Source organism: Chinchilla lanigera, unplaced genomic scaffold (assembly GCF_000276665.1).
Source record: "Chinchilla lanigera isolate Chin_1 unplaced genomic scaffold, ChiLan1.0 scaffold00095, whole genome shotgun sequence".
Lineage (NCBI taxonomy): Eukaryota > Metazoa > Chordata > Mammalia > Rodentia > Chinchillidae > Chinchilla > Chinchilla lanigera.
In genome coordinates, this window is record NW_004955496.1 from 2,180,365 (window position 1) to 2,199,268 (window position 18,904).

An 18,904-nucleotide genomic window follows, 5' to 3' on the forward strand; every position below is an offset into this window, starting at 1 on the left:
GTCCTATGATCCAGAGTGGGGAACTGGTGTGTGGAAACTGGGAACCGCTGATGTTATTGGAATCCCGTCCATCCTGCTAGTGGAATGTGACTTGCATTTTTCTTCTGACCTCATCTGAAGCCTCTGAATAAATAATGCACACCTGTCTGTTAGTTTCAGGACCAACAGAAATGATCAAGACGCTTCATTTCAGAACTAGTCATATACTAGTTTACATATACTGGTTACACATACAGGTTTAAAATTTCACTATTTCACATAAGTTAATCCACAAGAGCAATTGACTCCAGGCTGCAGATGGGAAGTGATTCAGTGTGGTTCCAGTAAGGATGTAACTTGAGCACTACACAGAGTCCACACGACAGCCCGTATGTCCTTACAAAAAGTTAATCTGAATTTTGATCTGGTATAAAATATACAAACCGAGAAGAAAAATGAAAATTTCTCATTTTGGGATTCAAGACTGGGGAAGAAGGTATGTGCTCGCATTTAATGGTCTTTTACATTGGTTCCCTGGACTTATTTTTCACCTCCTTCAAACAAAACCAAAGAATTCTGTGACCTAAGCTTGACTTTCCGTAGATGTACATTTTACTGATAAGTTATAAATAGTTTATGGTGATTTTAAATTAAAACCAGAAGTTAAATTTGGAACGCGGAAAAGATAAATAAGTTAACTCTCAAAACTGTAGTGTCTTTAACTGCCTTATCATATATCAAATCAAAAACTCTCCAAGGGCTCTCTCTGGCTGTGACGGGAGCTATTCTTAGTGGACCCGTGTCTGCCCTGCTATCCAGAGTCCAAGGCCTTTGCCTCAGTAATTCCACAGTCACTGAGCTGTTGGTAGTGAAACACTCGCTGTGGCTCTTGCATTAATAATTGTTAATAATGTGGTCATTGAGAGTGGGAGCTTAGACCCCAGGGCACTTGGAGACATCTCCATCGATTAAAATGGTCCAAAGCATGGGAAATTATATATCAGTACTGTTGGTGATGATCACAGGAAATACATAATTGCACCTGAAGGGCTGAGAGTAAGAATGAGCCCAGGAACCAGGCTTAAAACCTGAGGCTTGCTAATGACTGATGGGTGAACAACGCTTTGCTGAGGAGGAATGTTAAGAGCTAAGCCCCACGGACTGAAAATATTGGTTCTCCTTCATCTTTCAGAGAACTGTGCCATGAAAGAAATGGAGGCGCTTCATAAAAATACAGGCTTCATTTTAAATCAAGCCTCTGCCTTTTTCTTCCTTGGGGTGTGACTTTTGGTAAGTTATTGGCCTTCCCCAATCTCACTTGCCATTGCTTTAAAATGAGATCATGCAAATATTGTTTGGGGTCAGCACTGAAAGATGTTATATAGTAAATGACTGGTAGATACAGCAGTACCTTAGTTCACGAGCTTAACATTTTCTATGATTTTGGAAAAGATGACCACGTTTGTGTTTGTGTGGGAAAGGTGACCACAATTTTGTTTGTCACCTGATGCAGAATTTGCAAACTGAAACAAAATTTTACCAAATGCTTCTGTTTGTGAGCCAAATTGTTTACAAACAAAAGTGTCTGTGAACCGAGGGACCAATGTACTATAGTAGGTGCTCAATAAATGTTGTAGATTATTGAAGAGGCAATATAACAGAGTGATTTAATACCTTTGCTTTATTACTCATAAACTTTGTGAGGACAGCATTAGTTTCTTAAAGTTTTCTTTCATGTATAAAATACAGAGTATGACACCAAGATTACAGACCTGTTTGAGTGAATGTAGATAACATCAGAGCATATATTACCTGGCACATGGTTAGCTTTCAATAATGGTAGCTTTAATTATAATAATTAGCATAACAGTCACAACAGGGAGCATAAATATCATTCTGCCTCGGTTTTGTCACAAGCATTAAATTTCCCTAGAGGAAAGTGTTCTTTTTGTCTGGTGTCAGTGCTGTAAAGAAAACTAGCCATTAGCCCTTGTTAGTAAGGGAGAAACAAAGACATTAAGAGACTGGAGCCCTGCCCGGGAGGAATTTGGCCCTGGTGTTTTATGGAGAGGGATAATAAGTAGGGAGGGCAAGTATTATTGTCTTCAAAGAAATATTATATTGCTTCTTGTTTTTAAAGTGCTTTGTGGAAAAGAAACACCCGACAAAGTCCTTAAGACTTAGCAATTTCTGTATTTTATTTTAAAGGACTTACCATTTGGTCATTTGTCTTTCCTGTTACATATTGTTTTTAGGAAATGGCTCTTGTTTTTATTTAGTTTTTGTACACAATGAGTTAGGTTATATGTATCATAGCCCCAGAAATGGTCAGTGCAAACAATGACCATCCTAATGTTCAGTGACCGGTTTGCAAATATGAAGAAGACCTGGTAGCTAACAGAAGTGGCTTTATATGTTAGCCAGCTAGTCGGGGACCCTTTCCTGCAGATAAATCCTTTCACGCTTTCCAAATTTTCCGCAGGCACCTGAGTCATGGAGGTGAGCATTGCACTCAGGGAAGCATTCTTTCCCATTCATACCTTTACCTTTGCGTGCCAAGTTTATGCCAGTATACCTTCCAGGAGAGTTCTCTTCAGTACATACTTTTATTTTCTTGCTAGAACTGTCCCAATGCAACCAAATAGAACAGTGAAATAAACAACAGATAATATTATTGATATTAAGAATTTGTTACTTCAAATCCTCTAATGTATATATTTACATCCTGCCCATATTGAACACCAAGGAAGAAAATAAAATATTTGTGGGAAGGCAGGCTATAGGGAAGGACGGTATCTTTTCTTCACCCATCCTAGAATCATGGCTGCAGCCCCTATAACAAAAGAGAGATCAATGAGACAACAGCATGAAAATGCATTTAATATGAATTTTAAATGACATGAGAGTCCTCATAATGGTGAAGAAATGCAGAAAGAGGTGAACTGTAGTAATTTTATACTAGGAGATTTGATGAAGAGTGAAGTGTCAAGGAGAAAAAGTATAGGGCAAAATTGGTATGAGTGCGTGGTAACAGAGTAGAGGAGCTTAGCAAGGCCTATTTAAAAATTTTTTTTATTAGTACATGTTTACAGTATGTAGTGCTTACATTCATCTTAGAGGGTAGGTACATGTACGGACGTAACTCATCTTGGTTCTTTTCCCCTTTCTCTCCTTCTCTCCCCTTCCTCTGTCTAATTACCCACTCCCCATTTGTAAAAAATCTATTGCCTTGTTTCCTATTGTCTTTTTTTTTTTTTTTCTGGTACCAGGAATCAAACTCACGACCTTGCACTTGCCAGGCAGGAGCTATGCCGCTGAGCTAAATTCCCAGCCCCATCTTTTTTTAAAACGTTATTTGTAGTTTGGGTTTCTCATATAAGCAGCTATGTAATATTTAAACTTGTGTATCTGATTTACTTTACTTAACATTTTGGTCTTGAGTACATTTGTTTTCCTAGAAATGACTCAAATTTATCTTTCTTTATGGCAGAGTAGTACTCCACTGTGTGTAAATACCACATTTTCTTTATTCATTCACCCGCTGATGGACATATAGGCTGTCTCCAGGATTCCATAATTTAACTATTATGACTTGAGCTGCTGTAGACATGGCTATACATATATCACTGTGGTATGGTGTCTTTAACTGTTTTTAGAAGATACCAAGAAGGCGAATAGCTGGATTGAATAAAATTTCTACTTCTAGTTTTTTGAGGAATCTCTATACTCACATCCATAGTGGTGTACTAGTTTACATTCCCACCCACAGTGTAGAAGAATAGCCCCCCTCCCCTGCCACCTCACCAACATTTGTTAGGGTTTATCTATTTATTCATTTATTTGTTGATAGCCATTCTTTCTGGACTAAGATGGAATCTGTTCATTCAGATCCTCCATCCCTTTTGTCCTTTCCCTGCTGAAGAAGGGAGTAACCCTCTCAGGGTCTTAGAACCTGCCTTAGGAAGTCAGCAAGGCTCACTAGGCTTCAGGGGAGTGAGGGGAGACATGCCAGGGAAGGCCAAAGAGAGCTTCCTGCTTCCACCATTTTCTCTGCTGAGTATGCCAGAGTGGTGGGTCCTGAACCCATCAAAATTTTTTGGTAGTAGCATTTGTTTTAATTTTCTGATTGCCAACATTATATTGAACTTTAAGTGGGCAACAACATGCAGCTCCTCTTCCAGGTGCAAGAATTAGGTGCCTTTGGAAACTCTCAACACCTTCGGGAATCCCGCTTACACTTTTCCGCGGAACTTGGGAGGAGTCGATGAAGGTAGCGAATCTCCATGGACTATTCTGGTGATATAGTCACTTAATTTGGGGGGAAAGACACAGAAGGGAGCTGGAGGGAGAGATTTCACAGGTTTTACTTCCCTACTTAGATTCCTATAGGTCAAAAAACAAACTTATTAAGCTCTCGGCATCATCATGGGGTTGCCTGGTAGTTTGTGACCAGCAGTGTGCTGGGTTTTATTTTACTCTAGAAGCCTCTCCAAATGGAAAGTCATGTTCTGAGAGTGATTTTCTTGATCAGTTGGCAGAGCATTTGCCGACCATTACTGGGCTATTGTTCCAATGGCACTGTGGGTCCAGAACTCAGATGCTGGCTTTTTCAAGGCCTCAGCTGGGCTCCAGTGAAATTTCTACCAAAAAGGTGTCATCTGTACTTTTCTCTCAAAACCTGCTCTTTCATCATCCTTCTTACTGTTTGTTGATTCTATGGAATATATTTTGCTAGCTTGGCTCCTTTAGCCTTTATGAACTGCTCTCTTCTTTCCTGGATTACTGAAAAGAAACTGCAGTCTTCTAGTCCCCTCACATTTAGAATGGCTCTTACACAACAGTGAGCGAGAGTTTGAGAATTCTGTGGCAGGTTAAGACAGTCTGCACAACAAAGAAGTGAGAGGTGGGGAGAAAATAAAGAATGGGTGTAAATGCTACAAGATATGAAGGTGCAGAAAATCTGTTGTATGATATCTGCCAGGAAACTCACATATATACATATATGTAGAGCTGTATTTGTATGTTACTGTGATCAAAGAAATGACAAATGCTTTGAAAGTGTTTTATATCTACTGAAAAAAATTGGTAAAACTCTCAAATTTTAAAAAATTAGTTTACTATTACAGTTCAAATTTTGTTGCATAGAATCTACATGTAGATACCCATTAGACCCAAAGCTATTTCAAATCTGTAAAATTACAGGGTGTTGTGTTTTTATGGTAGATCAGAGTTCAAGTACTAATCCAGAGGACAACTTTATATTATTGGGGAGTTATTGGCATAATGTTTCTATGGACTCTGAGTCCAAGCAAAATAGAAAGTAAAAGAAAATGAAGATGGTGATGAACACAGTGCCACCCCTGGAACATCTGCCTGCTCGTCCTCCTGGCTGCCTTAGCGAGAAGGGTCTTCCCTGCAGCTGGTTATTTCGGGCCCCTGCAGCATCGTGGAAGGAACAACTGCTACAATGTGATGCTGACTTTCTGGTGATAGTTCTGTTGGTGCTTTACATTCTCAAATCTGTCACCAAAGTTCAAAGGAAGGTTTTCACACTAATAGCCAGGAGAGGTAAACATGTCCATTGATCTTGGAGTGGGAATTAAGCTGAGCCAAACTAGTTTTGCTTTGCAAGTCAAATGTCCAGACAGAGAAAGGGATGGTAGTTAATTTTTAAACAGTTTGGAATTCGATATTGTAGTCATAATTTACTAATTTCATAATGGAATTTGTTCATAAGAGCAGTCTACTACTTTAGACCTTGGAAGTGTCCCCTAAATACTTTCTCCTGCATCAAGCAGAAACTGTTTGACATGGTCCGGCATGAATTGGGTCTCCAAGTGGAGAGACTTTTGCCTGGCCAACCTACCTTAGGCTACAAACTGTGGCCCAAACGCTGGTCTGGAAGAAGCAGCAGGTTGGACAGCTTGCTCAAGGTGGGAGCATCTCCCAGGATGAGTATTCAGGGAGTGAGGCTGTTTCTTCATTTATAGTGTTAAGGAAAGCAAAATCCAAAGACTTGCTCTAAAGAGATTAATGGGCTGCTGTATTTTGAAGGTGTTGACAGTTTGTTTTGGCACTTCAAGAAGCTCTATAGCATTCATACACAGTAAATTATGAGAGATTAGTGATCATGCAATTTAGGGTGAGCTAATAGGGTGTCTGTGTCAGAGCACTTAATTTACAGAATCATGTTCCCAGCACTGAGTAAACACACCAGCCTAGCGAAGCTCTGAAGTGGCCATCCATGAACACAGGGGGCAAGTGTGGTGGCAATCTAGGCTGTAAAGAGCAGACTACCTTTTATGTTTTAATTTGCACCAGTGCATCTGAGGTCCAGGAGCAGAAGCTGTTCTCTAGCATCTGGCAGACAAACCCATGTGTTTTATTTGTTTAGTTGCTTTTTTTTTTTTTTTTAAGTACATAATATGTTGGAAGGCAGGAGGGTTTGCCCAGCAGCTGGACTGCAGTCTTTGCTGGGTGAAGGCTTCTGCTTGTATTCAGGGGTATACATTTGCAGGAGTCAACTGTTGTGTTTTATTCCTTCTGGACTTAGCAGAAATTTTAGGATAAGAAGTGGGTCATTCTTTGAACATAAAATCTCTTCAGGCCATTATTTCATTCATATGATGTCAGACTGGGTTTAGTCTTCCCATCTCTGGAAATTATATTCAAGAAATTTACCCTGGTTCTGATTCTGTGAATCTATTCTGTCTTAAGAGACAGCTGTTGCAGGAGTCTTTCATCATTGTGTTTTGGCCATCCAGCTCAAATCCTCTTACTGACACACCTCACTGGGCCCTGGAGGGCTCATTATACATGACAATAGCACCACAGAATGTGCCCCATGGTCTGTTTATGGGTCCAGGAATAAATGCTCAGTGTCAAGGGCACACAGGCATTGCTCCAGGATGAATACCACTTACCACAGGTCCCTAAGTAACTCAGCTATGTGGCCAGAGGGATGTGGTCATTATTCTGAGTTGATGTCACTTGCCCAGTTCCTCTTCACAGGCTCCTTCAAACTACACTAGAACAAGTGGACTGGACACATCTGCTTTGTAGGTACAGAACCCCAAAGAAGGGGATAATTTCAGCTGGTCCGACTTGTTTTCCCATGTGCATTAAATTGGAATGGGTAACGTGCCCTAATCCAGCTGAATTTCATTTGTAAACATGAAGAACACATTGTCTCCTTTTTAATATCCAAGATCCCCCTAATTATTGAAATATCTTATAAACAGCTATCAATAGGTCCCTTAAGAGAGTCCTGACCCTAACACCAAGCCCATATTTCTTTAGTATCTTCTTGGGTGCACTCCTGGGCAGTGGATCTCAACCAAGAGGGTCTCAGTCTAGGTCCCCCCACCCCAAGCTAGAATCCACCCCTGCTCCATCTTGATCTCCACTTCTATCTAATTATATTGTTCATCAGAGGTTTTCCAAGAAAATCAAAGCACAATATAAAAACTCTCAATTAAGAAAATGCCAAGAGAAATGTTCCAAATTTCAGTATGGATTTTCTTGTGTGATGATTTTAAGACAGAAATTTAAAGTACTACAAGTTCCCATAAGCAAAATTAATATTCCTGAGAATTCAAAGTTCAAAATCAATTTCCCTATGTTCATGGGTTGAAGTTTAAAACTTAAGTCTAAAATTTTAAAATCTTCCAGTGGTCTTTTTCCATTATCTAATTCTGTCTCAGTAGTGGTGCTCCCCCCATGTAGGCTGGGTAATGTTGGGGTTTCTCTGGCATCCACATTCTAGGCTGTGTCTCAGGGGAATGAACAAGGGCCTCTTTGTGACCTCCACATTTGGGTGCATTTTTCGTGTACCTAAACTGTAAAGAATTTGATGTTCAATATCAAAGCTACCATACGTACAACATTAAACAAAACAAAACAAAATAAAAAAACAGGCCATGCTCTTGGATCTGCAGCCACTACTCCAACCAAAAGCACAATTCTTCTACCATTACTGGGGCCACAAGTGTACCTTAGTTTGTCTAAAGGAAAAATGGAGACAGAGAAGAGATGCTGATTTTTGGTTTTAGTCTCACCAAAATGGCGCTCAGGTGATGCTTCTTGGCTGAAATCCATGAACTTTTACCACTGGAAGAAATCTCCCTTCAGGGAGCTAATTATGATACTATTTTTTTTTTTTTAACCTAGTCTGGGAAGAAATAAACTCATACACAGTGACTCCTCTTTTGGAAAGTGAAATTTGAGGTGTTTCTCCATTTTTGCAAAGCTTAGAAATTTATAATGATGTCAATTGCACTTGGCATGACTTTTCATCTAACAGATCAGAATTTTAAATTTTAATTTTGCTTACAGTTCTGGGTTCCTATAGTACCATGTAGTTATAAAGGCTTCAGTATCTCTTTTGAAAGTAGGAATTTTGCTTCATAGAGGTTACTGCTACTGTCTTTTTCTATGACATGTTTTGGGCCATGAATCCTGTCTCAAAAGGGCAATTACAATAGTTTCTTTACATTTGTTTCAGCTGTTGATATCTAAGCTGAACTTGTGGTTGAAGTCTGAGTCCTTAAAGATCTAATGAGGCTGAGTATCCTTACCATGTGCTCTTTGTGAAAGCTTGAATATTCCAGGCATTGAATGACTTGAGTTTTATCAAAGGCAGTAGAAATATTTTCTTCTGCATTCCTTTTCTGTTATTGGGACATATGTCTTTAGTGTTTAATTTTCTTCTGAGTTTAGCAGTTGAAGCTTATTCTTAAATTGGATTCTTTCCTTTGCTAGTATATCTATGAAAGACACAATTTGTTGGGATTAATGCTTGTGATTTCTCTCCCTTTTTATTTTCTGACCCAGATTTATTCTTCCTGCTTTGAAGAAGAGACTCTTAATTAACTCCCAATATTCATTCTTTTATTTTATTTTAATAAAAGGGCTCTAAGTGTTAGCCAGGCACCTTGCCATCTCAGTAGAAGACTATTTCTCAGCCCTCCTTGAAGCTTGCTATAACCTAAAGTATAGCTGATGAAGTGTAAGTAGAAGCTATATGCAGGGCTTATTGAAAAAGTCCTTAAAATAGGTGGGTGTGTTTTTCTCCCATCTTTTCTCCATTTTATTTAAAATGCAGAGCTTTGGAACCTCAGACCATGAGAACCAGAACCATATTTTAGGGTTGGATGAGTTTGATCTGGAAGTCATCAGTGTCCCCAATGACTCTGTGGTGTACAACCATCATCCCAGGCTTCTGGATTTCTTCTTCATGAGAAGCCTTTTGCTGCTGAAGTTTTTCCAAGTTCTCTGAAGCTTGCAGGACCCTCAGCTATTCTTAAGGTCCTACCTTGAAATCTGGCTGAGAGAGATTAAAAGCAGCAAATATTGCTTTACCTGGCAATGTTTACAAAGCATGGCTATCTAGGTCTTGTTGTCTGTTAGAGGCAATCTGTCACTGTCACAGTGTGATAACCACAGGGTTCTCTGTCTAGCTGCAGGAGTCATAAAAGTAAAGATGCTGGCCTGATTATACCCACTGTGGTGGGCCCAATGATGGCCTCCAGGCAGATCAACATCCATAGCATTTGAGAATGTGGACTTTTTGGGGAGAAAGGATCCTCACAAGTGTAATTAATTTAAGCATCTTCAGATCATCCTAGATTGTCTGGGTGGGCCTCAAGTTCAATGACAAGAGTCCTTATAAAAGAAGAGGAGAAGGCTATGTGAAGAAAGAGACAGGGACTGGAATTATGCAAGCACAGATGCTGGGGGAATGCCTGGAGCCACCAGAAACTGGAAAAGGTAAAGAAAGATTCTTCCCTAGAGCTTGCAGAGGGAGTCTGGCCCTGCTGCCACTGTGAGCTTGGACCTCTGAGGTCCCTATGAGGGAATCAATTTCCATTGCTTTAGAAAACCATGCTTGTGGCAGTTTGTTAGAGCAGCCCTAGGAAATGGATACATGCATCCTTCTTTTTCCTTAAAACTCACCAATTAGATAAATCACTGCACTTCACTTTGAGAAGGACAAAAACAATTATTCTAATTTAAAGCCTTCATCTGAGAACAAAGATGTTCCCTTACTGCAAGCAGAGGTTTGTTGGAACTCCAGGCTGCAGTTTGAAACTACATGGTTTCAGTTTAACCCTGGACTTGCGTTATTTCACCCAAGTTCTCAGTCTTAATCTGGGACAAGCCTCTCCCAACCTTGCTCAGACCCTGCTCCAAGATGGAAAAACTGCTTTAACATTGCCTTATGTGTTATTACCATTGATTATATTCACTTAACAAATAAATTGAGCATCATATCTAGATGACAATGAGTTGCAATTTTTTTTTTTTTAGGATAGACCAGTGAACAAAGCAAAGATGTCTACTATCTCAGTCACTTTTCTCATTTTGAGACAAAATGCCCAACACCCAAAGTCAAAGGAGGAAAGGTCCATAATCGGCTGGCTCCAAGGCAAGGTGGCATGGCAGGGGGGCATCACAGAGGAGAAACAGTTCACGGTGGCAGAAGACAGCAAAAACAAGCAAACAAGCAAGCAAGGAATCTTAACAGTGTCTTTCTGCCCACTTTATAAGTTACGCTGGGTGGGTAACACTCACATCCTTAGTACTAGTACCCTTGAGCCTAGCATTGCACCATGAATCCATTCCAGTGTCACAAACTCCAGACCCAGCCACCTCTGTAAAAGCCCCACCTATGACACATGAGGCATTGGGGGGTCATCAAGACACATGGCATAACACCTACCTTTCAGGATCTTAATTTCTAGTAAGGGCAGAGAAGATACATGAGGACATCATAAACTCTGTGGTGTGTTAGAGGTTGGCATATGTTATGGAGAAGAGCGGAGAGCAGGCATAAGTGGGGTGGGCAGGGACCACTGCAGCATTACATGAGGTGGTAAAGCTGGGTGTCCTGGAGATGATGACATCAGAGCAGAGACTTGAGGGTCAGCCAAGAAGACACCTGAGACCTCACAGTGGGAGCGTGCCTGGTGTATGTGAGACAAAGACCCCTGGGATGAGAGAGAGGGAGGGAGGGATAGGAGAAGAGGCAGAAAGGTAAGACTGGGGCAGCATCTGGGTTCGCTAGGTCACTAGAAAGATTTGTAGTTCTTTTGGGTAAAACAGCAAATACTTGGTGGGTTCTGAGCAGAGGAAAGATATATTCTGATGTAAAATTGAAAAGTATGGCTCTGGCTGCTGTGCGGGGAAAGGATCAAGATGGCAGTAGGCATGGGGCAAGGACAGAGGCAGGGTCCTGTTGAGAAGAGGGCCAGCAGGGAAACACTCTTGAGTCAGCTCTAGGTGGCCAACAGAGGCATGGAGAAGAGGGAGGAGAAGAGGTGGGATTATGGAGATAGTTTGAAGGTCGAATCAGAAGAAATTTTGACAGATTGGATGCAGGGTATGAAAGAATGAGAGGAAAAAAAGTTGAGTGCGTGCATTTGGCCTGAACATTTGGAAGGCTGGGGAAGCTATGTCAAGAAAATAGGAAAGACTGACGGGGAGAGAGTCTGAGGTGGAGTCTGAGCAGAGTTACTCATTTGCAAGTGAATTTTTCTCATTACAAGATAATTAGCCTGAACCAGTGCATCAGGGAGGAAATCGGGAGGGAAACACGAGCAGTTCTGTCTCTGTTGTACTCTGGGGTGTTCTTGGCTCACCCTACTGTGGTCATGGCAAAGAGCCAAGCTTTCTTGAGGCTTATTGCTTATTAGTCTGACTCTGTATGAGATCCTGGTGACCTGCACGTAGTCTCCTGACATTGCTGATTTCATACTTGCAGTTTCTTCTGGCCCGCATTATTTCCTTCCTCCAGTCTGATAGATTCCATGTTTAATTAGTCAGAACTTCCTCTCACACATTTCTGTATGACACCCCAATTTTCTTTCAAGTAATTCTTTCCCCTATTATTTCCCCCATATATATATATATATATATATACTATTTAAGATAAAATTTACTTTTTTAACTTTGGAATTCTGTATTGCAAAAGTTGTTGTGTATTTTCTTCAGAAAGATAATATATTTACTTTAAGCAGTTTCACGTGACTTTCATGTTATGACATTGTCAACAAATATTATCAAAGAGTTCATCATAAGCACCCTTGGTGCGCTTTCTAAGGTGGATTTTCTTCACTCAGACTATTAGGTTAAGTTGGATTCATGAGCTTCATTGTCTGTACAGAGATGTCTAAAGGGGATTTTGCATGAAATCATAATTCAATCGCCCCTGGCATCTACTCAGTCTTTGCATATCTTCAGCTTTGTCTCTGAACTGATGATTTATTCTTCTTTTTGTCTTCACTTAGATTTATTCTTAGTACTTTCCCCAGTCCTGTATCAAATTGTTCTATATGGTGAATACAGCAATACAATCAATCTTAAGGAAAAATGTTTCTATCTTCTTCTTTTAGATCCTGAGTGTAATCCCTTTAGATCCTGAGTTTAATACTATATGATCATTATTTATCTTCTCAGTTCAATGGATTCCTTTAATTAAAAAAATTTAGGCCATTTAACATATAAATTACAGAAGTAAGAATATTAAAATTTAATGAGTTTAATGGCATTTGTGTTGTCAAATGCAATACATTTGAAAACTTTGATGATTCCTAATTTTGTTGAACAGAGGATTATATTCTTTCCTGCATAATTATAAAGTATTTTAATTTTAGATTTCTAAACACCAAGTAACGCTTATTCACTGAGCTTCTCATTGATATATTGTATATTTCCTTCCAATTACCTTTGTATACACAGCTGATCCAGCATTTTTTGACTTTGAAACCATGCCAAGTAAACTCTGGCACACAAACATCATGAAAGATGAGAGCATATTCATCCTTTGAGGAAAGCAGTTGGGGTCACCTTCCTGTGAAATACTGCAACATGGGTCTGTTAGGGTTTAAATATGAGGTGTCCCCCAGAGTCAGATGCTGAGGTTTTCATCCTCAGTGCAGTGGTGTTTGGAGGTGGGCCTTAGAGAGGTGGCTGGAGAATTCCAGTGCTCAGTTCTTCAGCTGAATGGGCAGTTCGGAGGTGGGCCTTGTTGTGCAGTGGTCGCTCTGGGTGTGCCCTTAAAGAATGGATTCTTGTCCCTGTCTCTGTCTCTTCCTGTTCTTGCTCTGCTTCCTGGCTGCCACACAGTGAGTAGCTATCCTCCACCATGTCCTCTGCCATGGAACCAGCCAACCATATGTGGACTGAAACCGTGAGCCAAAATAAGCCTTTTCTCCTTTAAATAATTTACTTTGGTATTTGGTCACAGTGACAAAAAGCTAACAAATAGAAGGCTAAATGATTAACTGGACACTTTATAGTTATACCACAAGAGACCTCATCCTGTAATATTTCATGAGAATGCTGTATTTTCTTACTGTCAAGCACTGTTCTAAGTACTTCATGCAATCATTTCATCTTTGCAGCAATGAAATGGAGTAAACGTCAACATCCCATTTTATAACTGAGGAGATTGTGGCACCTTGAGGCTCAGTACCTTGCCCAGGACCACATACTGCCTAATGCCATAATCAGATCCAAGCCCAACCATCTGTTCTTAGGCTCCCTAAGACCCTTTAGGCATAAGCAGAATGAACATACAGCCACAAGCCTGGCAGCACTTCTGAAGTAACAATTTGGAAATAGAGGGCAGGCCTTAAGAGCACCAGGAAGCCTAGATCTTCCAGACTGAGAGTGACAGAGAGATCATCCTGTCATTCCGGGGGCAGGCTTCTCTGGGCCTATGACCAGGTACTTCTGTGTACTCTGGTGTGTTCTCTGTATTTTTTTCTTTTCTTTTCTTTTTTTTTTTTTATGCTGAGAATCAAACTCAGAACCTGTGCTCACCAGGCAGGTGCTGTGCGACTGAGCTGTATCCCCAACCCTGCTCTCTGTATTAGTGTGTACCTGTAAGGAGATGTGGAAATGGCTGAGAAGTCCTAGTTTGCTCTGTCCATGTGAACCACCAGTGTTGATTTGATCCAGTATAAGTTTTTTTTTTTTTTTTTTTTTCCCGTACCAGGAATCAAACTCATGACCTCAAGCTTGCCAGGCAGGTGCTGTGCCACTGAGCTAAATCCCCAGCCCCCAGTATAAGTTTTCAAGTATCTTTTTTGGTCACTGTTTTATAAAAACTGATATTTAATGAATTTTTATCTCTCTTAGAGATTTCCCATAGAACAAAGAGACATGATCTCACAAAGAGAGAGAGGCTAGATGTGTAAAAGGAAGGGGACAAAGGATGGATCAGAGTACCTCACAGAGGAAGGAAGCAGAGTGGAGGGTGCCAAATGGAAATGTCACTTTGGATTCATTCATTCTGTTCATTATTCATTAAACAAATATTGATTGGCCACCAACCACTCACTGGGCATTCGTTAGGGAGAGAATAAAGAAGAGAGATTGCAGACCTGCATCCTCATGTGGCTTAGAGCCTGGCAGGACACGTGGACATGGAAACAGTAACTCCAGGTGCCATAAATGCTACGAAAGGAGAAACATGTTTCTGGGTCTCTAAGTGTTTTACCTCTACTTTTTTTGTATTCTCAAATATTTATTTTAAAATATCTTTAGTTGACACATCACAATTATACATATGTTGGGGGTACAGGGCGACATTTCTGTGCATATATACAGTGGGCAGTGATCAGATCATCCACTGTTTTTTTTTTTTTTTTACATATCTGTGGATCCTGGGATTCATATCTGTGCCCCCTGACCTTCTCATTCAAAGCTTCTCAGCAAAATTTCATCTAAACAGAAAAATGTCACAGCCATTGTAAAAGATTGCTTCTTAAAATACCTCTCTTGCTCTCTGACTTACACTCACGCATTCAGCTGTCTGGTCTACCCACATGCGTGGCTGTCGGCTCAAGCTCAACTCAGTAGTTTTTCCTCCCCACCTACTTCCAGCACTAATAATGGTAATCCACCCATCAGTTTCTCATGTAGAAAGCTAGGCTTCTTGGAAGACACCTCCATTTTCCTCCGCTCTGACTTCTAATCGCCAAGTAGTTCTCTCAGCAGGCTGTTTCCTCATGTCCACTTTCTTATTTCAGGCCGCCATATCCTCTTTTTTGTGTTATGGTAGTCATTTTAGTCCTAAGTTGTATAAATAAGTGGTATGATTTCTGATTCAGCTTTTTAGTTTTATTACTTTTGAGCAGAAACTATCAACTCTATTTTTCTTGCTTTTTAAAATGTATTTAAGTTTTCCTTGTGGTGTTAACAGAGTTAACTTTTGTCAAAGTGCTTCTAGCATTGAGAAAAACTGCATTCTTTTCTCTTAAGGTATAGAGCAAGGTACCTATCAATTACATAGTAAGTACGTTACCCTAATAATAACAGTCATGTCATTAAGGTCATTCTGGTCTACACTTATTTTATTGTTCACTTATTTTTTGTTCACTTTTTGTTCACTTATTTTTTTGTTCATCTTTTATAGACAGAGGTGAAATGAAATTCTGACTGTAATGATTTCTCCATTCTCCTGTACAGACTGTATTTTTCATTTATGATGGTTGGTGTTTGTTTAAATTTCCTTGGTATTGAAGTTGGTTGTATGATTTCTTTCTGTCTTCTCTCCAGCTTATAAGGGTTCCCCTTGCAGGGCTACTGAACATGCAGAATCCAGTGGACTCTGTGTCACCATGGTCACCTTGGGCTCAGAGAGCTGTGTGGCTTCTCCTTTGTCCAGTTTCCCCTGGGTCTGGGGAAAACCTTCTTGCAGCCCATGCACACTTGCCCTTGTGGTGGCTGAAGTGCTACTGGGGCTCCCTTGGGGAGCACCTCCTATTCTGGACACAGTCACTGTGGCCGCATCCGAGAGACTGCTCTGGTCACCTGTCCTGCTTGGAATGATGCTCACCTTGACATCTGCAGTCCCTGGGAGGTCTTGCCTCACACAGTGGTTGTGTATAGGTTTATTAAGATATTTGTGTGTCTCATTCTCTTCGTGGGTAGCGACTGAGTCTTTCCTTTTTCACTATTTAAATTCCACTGCACCTCACTGCCCAGCAGGCTTCTCTGTCTGCAGACTTGCTTTTTCCAGTTCACCCTCACCATTGCTTTCTGAGGAGCTTTCTCACGGCAGGTGCTCCCTTTGAGCCTCCGGGACTCATCACCTACCTGTGAGGGTAACATGGATGTCCGGTGTGATCCCACTTTGGTGAAGCCTTCAGACTACTCTTACCTCGGTGCTCCACAGCTGTTTGTAGTTTCCCACTGCCCCATGCTTCTCAGCGTCAAGCCTTTCTTTGTCGTACTTATGTGGCCAGGAGCCCAGCTGCAGTGTCATATTCCTTGGCCTCTTACGTGTTCTGAGGTCTCATTCAGAATCTTTGCTTGTGTGTGCTGATGGCCTCCAGGCCCAATAGGGCCACTGCACTCTTATTTATTCACTCAATGTACATTTACTGCATATCTGCTAAGTCCAGGTCTTCCTAAGTTCTTGGGTATATGTGATGAACAAAATAGGCTTGAGTCCTGCCCTCAAAGATTTCCAAGTTTATATTATGATTGGTGCCTGTGCATCTTCTTCATTTACTCATGATCTCTCTAGGTTTTTTCTTTTAAAACTTTGTCTCCAAAGTACAAAGGCTATAGTAGATTCTGAATAGATATTTGTCCAATTAGCAAATAATTAAGAGGGAGCCCAAGCAGGAAGCAATGGCAGTAATCTATGTGAGATGTTGCTTTCTGATGCAAAGCTAAGAAAATACGACACATTTTTGTCATTTCTGGGTTGTGTTAAATTTTGGCAATGGAAGCATTCTAGCACAACTTCTATATTGACCTATTAATTGAAGGAACATGAAAGAGCATGTTGGGAGTTGAGTCCTGTTGTATATATTTGTATAAGCTATTAAAATTGAATGTTCAGCAGAAGCATCATGCATGCTAGAAGACATGGTGCGTTCCAAAAGGGCACTAGACAATATGCTAAAACTTCAAAGTTATTAAAGGACCCAGAGGGTGAGAATATAGAGGATCATTGCAGGACAGCACTGGAAAAGGCTGTGATCCAAGCCTTCTTTTTTCCCTTCCTTTCCCCCAAGTGGGTTTAGGGATGGGGACTACTTGTAACCCCATACAGAATAAGATAGGCTGCACTGAAGTATCTTAAAGCTAAATAAAGTTTGGAATGATGCATTCAGTGTTGACCCAAGAAGTCCAGTATCTGAATCTGGACCCTGTGACCTGGAAGGGTTGAGGATTTCTATCAGAGGTGGGGTGAGGACTATCTTGTCCATGGTGGTGGGACACCAACACAAGACTCTCCTATAATTCTACTGCAGTTATGCTGCTTGTTCAGTATAGCGCATACATTCAGAAACTGTTGGCTTGTAGACATAGTTGAAATACAGCATGATCTCACCAAGAATGGGTTCTTAGTAAGGTGAAGAGAGGATTTTGTTCTGAACTGTGCAACGCACCAATACTGATAGGGACGCAGAAGGAGGAGGATGTCAGCAGAGGGAGGGCATTGTCAAAGGGGAGGGAAGGGAAATCATGGAAACAGAGACCAGAAGATGAGCTTTGGGGGAGCCCATGCTTATTCAGTTAAAAGATTAAAGTCTATTCAATTATAATTAATTGAAGTTTATTAAATTGTTAATGTAAGGGACACCAGAAGTATTCATAAAGAGGAAAAAAAGACTAACACAATTTATTATCTGCCTAATGGTAATTCTTTTTCTAAGCTTTTTGACTACATATCTGATTGGCATCCTGTTTTTGATTGTTTTATTATCTAAAATAACTCAGCCTTTCCTCTAGGATGGGGGTTGGTGTCCCATTTTTATTATTGAGAATTTATAAAAGTTTCTTCCGCTTTAGAAAAATCCTTTTAGAATCATTGTCAAGTCTTGAAAAGACTCTATAAAATACCTTTCAAGTGTGAACACTAAGATTTCAGGGCAGATAAAGTATTCCCGGGGAGTGACTGTGGCAGTTTTGAAATATAGTCTCAAGTGCTCTGACCCATCTTCCATTGAAGGTAGAGCTATCTGGCATTTCCTCTTGAATCCAGGTGGGTTTATCCCAACAGACTATGGTGGAATTGTTACCTTCAAGGCTCAGTCAGAAAGTGCCATGTTTCCCTCCTGAGTTGTGCAAAACTTGCTACTGAAGAAGTCTGAGCTCAGAGAGGCTGCTTGAGGAAGACGGAGGCAGTGGCAGACCATGTGTGGCTCTCTGGCTGACAACCCTAGGTGGATCTTTCCAGCCCAGGAGCTAGACATGAATAAAGGAGCCTCAGCAGAAGTCCAGAGCTGGCCACTTGGATCTTGGTTTGGAGGAGCTGAGGGAAATCATTCTTCCTGTTTATGTGCAGATTCCCACCCCACATTTCAAAGATGTGTATTGAGATGCTTTGTTAACAGAGCAATGGAAGAGGTGGGGTTGACTCTATTGCTGGCATGAACATACATCAGCCAGCTGGGCTGTGAGTGTTTTCCACATTGCAGTGGTATATCATCAAATGTTATGCTATTTTTATGGAAATTTATTTTTTCCTATTGAATCAGGCAGAAATTAATAAAAATTCAAGTGTGCAAAATTGGTCAAGAAAAAAGAAAATTTTAAGCATTGACTGTTCCTCTCAATAAACCACAGACATCAGCAATATGCCTATTTCAGCTATCCTTATTTATACATATAAATTTTGTTTTTCATTTAAAAAAACAAAATGACAAAAACAAATACAAAAACAAAACAGCATAGAGAGCAATAAAAATGATACAGAATTTCAAAACATGGTGAAAGGATGTTAACAATGGTTGTTACATTACATAATGTCATCTTCAAAATGGTTGTGCGTATAACCAGATACAGGCATGCAAGATTGATCAAACAATTACACATTAACAGTTCCTTTCAATAAACCAACAAATGCCTCATAGGCCCCTGGAGGGAGGGCCTCTGGTGCATGGGGAGCCACGGGCGGGGA

General features: G+C 40.5%; 1 long non-coding RNA gene across 1 annotated transcript in view; it reads left to right on the plus strand.

Moving 5' to 3' along the window:
• Nucleotides 1-239: 239 nt before the first annotated feature.
• The window catches only part of LOC106146812, a 29,736-nt gene continuing 11,071 nt past the window's right edge, over nucleotides 240-18,904 (plus strand). The window contains exons 1-2 of the long non-coding RNA XR_001231397.1: nucleotides 240-475; nucleotides 1,172-1,269. This is a non-coding gene — a long non-coding RNA (uncharacterized LOC106146812). The remainder of the gene's footprint in view (nucleotides 476-1,171; nucleotides 1,270-18,904) is intronic.